Genomic DNA, 7,752 nt, shown 5'->3' with positions numbered 1-7,752 from the left:
CTACGAAAACCGGTATTTCACTTCTCAATTAGATATAAAGAAATATGCGTTATACAAACAAGAATACAAACGGCTTGATTAACAAAAACCTTGGACCCCAGCTGTCAGCATTGCTTTTTGGTCATTCGGCAAAAGACCATGCTTCAACGGCGTTAAGTTTAGAAAAGTTTAGAAAGTGTTGCAGTTTATAAAAGACATAAAAAAAACGATTAAAGAAAAAATGCTTTGCAGACCATGAACGGTCTAAGTAAGTAAAGAAGCGGATGATAAGCTAGCTCTTTATGCAAATAAGTTGGTCAGTTTAAGTTCCGAGACATGTCATGCAGCAGGAACGGAATCCTATAGTTGCTACGATTGGCTAAAGGAAAAGTTTTGCAGAATCACGCGAAATCACTTCTGCAAGTGGCTGAGAATCTCGTAATGAATAAAAATTCTGTACTGAGAATTCCAAGGTGGGAGAGGCGAGATTCCTCCCCCCCCCCCCCTTCACCCTTCTCAGAATCCTATCCTTCTTTACCTACAGCAAAAAATAAATAAATAAATAAAACTAGAGAAATTTCTACTGTGAAACTATTTGCATACAAGAGAACGGCCATTAAAATTTAACTCTTCAAAGTTTTAAGCCCTGCCCCGTTCGAAAATTCAATTTCTTTGTAGTTGCATTTTTTAAAGGTGTACTTGTCTAGACTCCTGAAACGGAAAGGTTTTTTTTTTTTTTTTAATCCGTGCTTTACAAAAGTTTCTACAGTCCATTGTTTGAAGCAGTGTCACGGCTGCCATGAGCCGCGCGGGGTACCCGCCATGTGTCCAACGCCTTGTCACGGTTCGCGCGGCTCCCCCCGTTGGAGGTTCGAGTCCTCCCTCGGGCATGGTTGTGTGTGTGTTGTCCTTAGCATAAGTTACTGTAAGTAGTGTGCAAACATACGGACTGATGGTTCAAATGGCTCTGAGCACTTTGGGACTTAACATCTGAGGTCATCAGTTTCCTAGAACTTAGAACGACTTAAACGTAACTAAATTTAGGACATCACACACATCCATGCTCGAGGCAGGATTTGAACCTGCGACCGTAGCGGTCGCGTGGCTCCCGACTGAAGTGCCTACAACCGCTCGGCCACATCGGCCGGTCTATCATGTATTCTAGAAGAGCTGCACGGTCGTCAGTGGCGCCTGTTCTTTCTAGAACAGTTACTATCTTCATATCTATGGTTAAACGTCACCCAGCCATTGACCTTCGTCTGTGCGAATGCGCACAGGCTACCGGAACTCTTACGGGAATCGTCACCTTAGTGTGAGCCAGTAATGAGTGGATGGACAAATACCTATTAAGTACATTACGTAATCGGATTGTGGGCGGTTCGGGGTGTGAGTCTCACGGGAAGCGTGCGAGGGATAAATTCCTGCAGTCGTGCTGTTCATTTGTGCCCTCGATAGCTCAGATGGATTGAGCGTCTGCCTTGTAAGCAGGAGATCCTGGGTTCGAGTCCCAGTAGCGGCACACTTTTCAGCTGTCCCCATCGAAGTATATCAACAACACCTGTCGGCAGCTGAGGGTTTCAATTAATTATCAGTTGTGTAGGTGATTCGATGAACCCTTTGCCAGGCACTTAAATGTGTTTTGCAGGGTATCCATATAGATGTAGATGATAACTCGTCCCGTGTCGCACGTGCTCAAAAGGATTCATACTGCAGAATGCATGCAAACATACTCACCGAAAATACGGACGAATATCAAGTGCAGGCTGCCGAGTGCTGCATATCCAGCTTAGACAGATCGGCTTTTCCTGCCAAGAAGAACAGGAAGTTGCTGTCTAGGAACAATCAGAGGTAGAGGAAGGGCTGATAAATACTCCTTGAATTGCAGACTAAACGTAAATAACGAAAATACATTTTTGGTAAAAATTGGTCAAAACATAATCGTTTGCCCTCCGTATTGGATTAGCTGTTTTGAATATAGAAAATCTGACTTCAGATTCGTTTTCAGCGACATTAAGAATATATGTGTAACACTCAGTTCATGCAAATCGAAGTAATAATATAACTAAATGTTTTCCCTAAACTTTGAACACTTTTTTTTTTCGAGTAACGATTTTCTCAGAACGGCATGCAGCGTAAATTAAAAGTGGTTCGATCTCTTAACTTCTACCTCTGACCCCTAAAAGTAAACACTTTTCTTAGGAACTTATAGCTATATTATGACATTTGTTAATATTAACTAATTTTTGTGTAGGCATAAGGAGTGAAACATACCCCTCAAAATCGAACTCAAAGTTCGAATTAGCACTGTATCGTTAAATTTAAGGTTGTTTCATTGCGGTTAGGTATGCGCTCCCATTAATTTTATGTATTATCGACTGATGTTATCCATTTTCAAGTTCAGAGAAATAATGTAGTATCAACTGATGTTACCCATTTTTGAATTCAGGTAACATCTGAGGTGCCACACTGCACGCACTCTGCGTACTCCAGTCTCGCAAGCCCTTGATCAAATCATAATTACGGGCGCCATTTTTTATTGAAAATCTAAAATTAAGCTCATAGTATTGTCACTCGTAATTCCCAAACAGATCGTTCGAATGTATTTTCATTGTCTCAAAAAAAATTTCAAATTTACCCTTTTTTGCTCATTTGTATGAGAACCTGGCCGTAACGCCGGAATATAGTCACGAGATTTTCTTTCAGAGACGCTGTACGTTCGCGAGAAGACTTTCGTTCTGCGCGTGTCGAAGGACATTCCTCAGATATTACTGTGTGTGTGCTACTCAGTCGTGCCATTTAAGTGTACATCTTTGCATAGTTTTCCTTTCACGATGTAAACAGTGTTCCGCTCAGTTGCTAACTGGCCAGTGAGTGGTTCCGAAGGTGTCGGATGTGCGGTGCGTTCGGTCTGCTAGGACAACAGCAGACTGGCGTGGTGCGATGGCAGAAGCAGACACTGAGGGAGCTAGCTGCTGGGACGCCAGCGAACAATTTATGCCAAGTAAGACGAAGAGGACTATTCTAAAATTACGAGCCGTCTAAAAAGTGTTTACCATTGGTAAATCTTGCTGTTGAGTCTGACAAAACTGACAGTTTTTCCTAGAGATACAGGAAATCCCCCCACACCCACTCAATGAATATTTGGTTGGGATGACAGGCCGATTGGTAGTGTAGCCCGAGATCTAAGTTAGGTTGGAAGGTGTTAATTTGATTGAGAGTTGTTTACGCCAACGATTATGAATGCCGACTAAACGTTGTGCGAGCAGATTGCCCTGTAGCGTAGCCTAGTGTTTCCGTCCGCGCCACATTTAACACACTTTCTCTAACTGTGTACAAAAGTCTCACAACAGCCACGATAACTACGTTTCTGGTGGGGGGAGGGTAGAGTCCACTATGTAACTTTCACGGCAAATTTTAGTAACCGCATAAACTAACCGAAATAGAAGCGTCATTTTAACTATATTTCCTTTTGTGGGAAAATAATGGTTCTCCTCTTTTGGCAGCAACCGAAATATGTAGGCGACTTATTAGTTTATTTTTTAAACTCTGAATCATGATCTCAATAGACGCAGTGCTTTTTTTACGTTACTTGATTTGTGGTCTATAGTAAACAATGCAACGAATTGGTAAATTCTTTGAAGTTTGACGTGTGTTACATAGACGACGTCTGCAATGTTCGTAAGGCCAAGTTTGCATATATTCGGTGTCTGTTTTTTTGGCCATGTACTGTATAATTAAAGGGAGGAGGATTATGTTCAAGGAGCAGTGCATTAGCAGTCTATGGAGAAATTGAGAATTTGGATCTAAAGAACGGCATGCTCGGGCAGTTCGTGATATTCTGTTGACCACTGTGTAATTCGGACACAGTGATCATTGCCTCTCCCTCGTAACCAGGGGACTCGGGTGCTAATCCTGGTCTGGCACAAATTTTCAACAGTGCCCATTGACTAAAGTCTGTGCCCATTGTCAGCTAATATCATTGTTTCGGTGTTAAATAGTATTTTGTTCGCGATACGTGGTTTAGCTTTTTCATGGATAACAGCTTTGAAAAGCGTACAGGTTATATTGATATTCGCTCGTCGTTAGTCCAAGGCAACTATAGCGATTTATAAACACAGTTGTAGTTCGTATTAAGCCCACATACGTAATTGTGTCCTGTGTTTCTTTACCAAGAACTACTCCGTAAGTAATTCCCCTGTAGTGGTATTTTGTTATAGTATTTTGTTTAAATATTTATAGACTGCAGGCTTGGATGAAATATGAAACACATATCCGAAGTTCCTGTTGATATTGCAGATACTGTTTCATCCGTACTAGGGGCCAAAACATTTCATCAAATACAGAAGGACACAATTTGTCTCGAGATTTAGCAATTTTTCGTAATAGAGGCCTTCCGTCGATATGTTTTTCTCTAATTCTTGTTTGGATTTAATCTTAAAACACACTAACTCTTCCACCACTTATTCGATATGTGTTTTCATCCCTTTCGTAGCCTAGAGTTCCTAAACGGTCGATAATATTAATAATTTCCATTCTCAATTTTATTTTCTGTAAAATCTCCTGTTTATGGTTATTGCTAACATGTTTCACGTTCTCACTTTTATTATTTTTATTTTTCTAGTTTTGTGCCTTGTAGCCAAATTTTCTTTGAATCTGGTTTTTAATTCTGAAATAGTAACAGTTGAAGGTCAAGAGAAGATTGCGGTCTATTTGAGGAGAGTGGCTTGGAGATTTTTTATAACAGACGTATACAGGTCATGGGGATCCTTACCTATATACATTTACTTCGAGTGTGATGTAGCCCATTCTCTTGTCATGATCTCGGCTGTATCGTAGCACATTGTCTCGGTTAGGTTGGAGATTTCAGTTGAGAGTTGCCGAAGTCAACGAAAGTGATTACAAAGTAAAGACTGTGCTAACAGAACGATCTCTAGCGTAGTCCAACACGTTCTTTCTGTCCTTTTAAAGCCTCTTTTAATTAAAAATAACTAAAGCTGCAAGATACAATCACAAAAACTGTATTACGTAATAGAGTAATCCCAGACTATTGTTGTGTAAGTTGTGTGCGTACACTATTTTTTTTGTTAGTGAATATACACTTTTTTACTCATTTGCTGGGTTTCAGTTTTCCCCGTTTTCTGGCAAAAAACCTTTTCCTGTGAAGGGCCCATTAGCTTGTCGGTTATATTTGTGACTTTCTCGACGGTCAGTAATTTCCTGATAGTCCATCCACCGGCGTCATTGTTAACATCGGATATAGATTTAAGTATTAGGAAGGCTAATATGAAGCTAATGCATGAGTAGGTCTAATAATTAATAAAAATAGGAATGCGGGTAAGCTACTACATACAGCATAGTGAACGCATTGTTGTGGCCAAGATAGCCACGAATCCCACGCCTACCAAAGTCGTAAAAGTAGTCCTCAGATGATGAAGAAATTGATGGAATGTGTGATGAGATAAAAGAAATCATTCAGATAGTGATGGGAGATGAAAATTTAATATTAATGGGTGACTGGAATTCGACAGTAGGAAATGGAAGAAAAGGAAACGTAGTAGGTGAATATGGAATGGGGGTAAAAAATTAAAGAGGAAGCCGCATGGTAGGCTTTTGCCCAGAGCATAACTTAATCATAACTAACACTTGGTTCAAAAATCATGAAAGAAGGTTGTATACGTGGAAGAGACCTGGAGATACTGCAATATTTCATATAGATTATATAATGGTAAGACAGAGATTTAGGAACCATATTTTAAATTGTATGACATTTCCAGGGGCAAATGTGAACTCTGATCACAATATATTGATTATGAACTGTAGATTAAAACTGAAGAAACTGGAAAAAGGTGGGAATTTAAGGAGATGGGACCTGAAAGTACTGACAGAATCAGAAGTTGTACAGTGTTTCAGGAAGAGTATTAGGGAACGATCTACGGGAATGGGGGAAAGTAATACAGTGTGATGAGGGATCTGAGTGGTGTACTGTCAAGGGGGAGGGGGTTCCTCAGGGATTAGTGTTGGGGCCGCTCCAGTTCCTTATTTATATAAATGATATGCCCTCAAGTATTACGGGTAAGTCTAAAATATTTCTGTTTGCTGATGACACTAGCTTGGTAGTAAAGGATGTTGTGTGCAACATTGACTCCGATTCAAGTAGTGCAGTACATGACCTCAGTCCATGGCTTATAGAAAATAAACTAACGTTAAATCACAGTAAGCTTCAGTTTTTACAGTTTCTAACACACAATTCAACAAAACCTGACGTTTTAATCTCACAGCATGGGCATATGATTAGTGAAACTGTTCAAATTCCTAGGTGTTCAAATAAATAGTAAGGTGTTGTGGAAAGCCCACGTTCAGGATCTTGCTCAAAGACTTAATACTGCCATTTTCACTATTCGAACGGTACCGAAAGTGAGTGATACTTCGACAAGTAAATTAGTCTACTTTGCTTATTTCCATTCACTTATGTCGTATGGTATTGTCCAGCTCATGTCCAAGGCACCAAAGAAGGGTAAAATGTCAATAATCCATAACTAAAACGTGAATTGTACTACTTCATTCTGGTTATTACATCAACTTAGAAGCTTCATCTGTGTTCTACTATGGTGCTTTTAGTGTCTCCACATACCGCAGCACGCGACATAGCTTTGCAGACGACAAATGTAACCGTTGCAGAGAGAAGAGCGGCCAATGTGTCCATCTGGCCCGACTGCAAATTGTTGCTCATGTTGGCACCAATGACTCTTGCCGTCTGGGTTCAGAGGTCATCCTCAGTTCGTACAGGCGGTTAGCGGAGTTGGTAAAGGTGGAAAGCCTCGCTCGCGGGGTGGAATCAGAGCTAACTATTTGTAGTATCGTTCCCAGAACCGATCGCGGTCCTCTGGTTTGGATCCGAGTGGAAGGCTTAAACCAGAGGCTCAGACGATTCTTCGGAGAGCTGGGGTGCAAATTTCTCGACCTCCGCAATGGAGTGGAGAAATGTATGGTCCCCCTGAATAGGTCAGCCGTGCACTACACGCCGGAAGCGGCTACGAGGGTAGCGGAGTACGTGTGGAGTGCACATGGGCTTTTTATTAGGTTAGAGAATTCCCTCCCTAGGCCCGACAAGACGCCTCCTGAGACGCGGCAAGGCAGGAGTAGGCAAAATGCGACAGGGAATAACAATATTAATGTGCTAATAGTAAACTGCAGGAGCGTCTATAGAAAGGTCCCAGAACTGCTCTCATTAATAAACGGTCACAACGCCCATATAGTACTAGGGACAGAAAGTTGGCTGAAACCACATGTAAACAGTAATGAAATCCTAAACTCCGATTAGAATGTATATCGCAGAGAAAGGCTGGACAGTAAAGGGGGAGGCGTGTTTATAGCGATAAGAAGTGCAATAGTATCGAAGGAAATTGACGGAGATTCTAATTGTGAAATGATTTGGGTGAAGGTCACGGTTAAAGCAGGCTCAGACATGGTAATTGGATGTCTCTATAGGCCCCCAGGCTCAGCAGCTGTTGTGGCTCAGCACCAGAAGAATAATTTGGAAAATATTTCGAGTAGATTTCCCCACCATGTTATAGTTCTGGGTGGAGATTTTAATTTGCTGGATATAGACTGGGAGACTCAAACGTTCATAACGGGTGGCAGGGACAAAGAATCTAGTGAAATATTTTTAAGTGCTTTATCTGAAAACTACCTTGAGCAGTTAAACAGAGAACCGACTCGTGGCGATAATATATTAGACGTTCTGGTGACAAACAGACCCGAACTATTTGAATC

At 41.1% G+C, this 7,752-nt stretch overlaps 1 non-coding gene across 1 annotated transcript; it reads left to right on the top strand.

Annotated features, from left to right (window-relative positions):
• Positions 1-1,423: 1,423 nt before the first annotated feature.
• On the top strand, positions 1,424-1,498 carry Trnat-ugu (transfer RNA threonine (anticodon UGU)). The gene has a single exon. It is a non-coding gene; the product is annotated as a tRNA-Thr (tRNA).
• The last annotated feature ends 6,254 nt before the right edge of the window (positions 1,499-7,752 follow it).

Source organism: Schistocerca gregaria, unplaced genomic scaffold (assembly GCF_023897955.1).
Source record: "Schistocerca gregaria isolate iqSchGreg1 unplaced genomic scaffold, iqSchGreg1.2 ptg000239l, whole genome shotgun sequence".
In the NCBI taxonomy this organism is placed as follows: Eukaryota; Metazoa; Arthropoda; class Insecta; order Orthoptera; family Acrididae; genus Schistocerca; species Schistocerca gregaria.
This window is presented reverse-complemented; position numbering and strand designations above follow the sequence as displayed.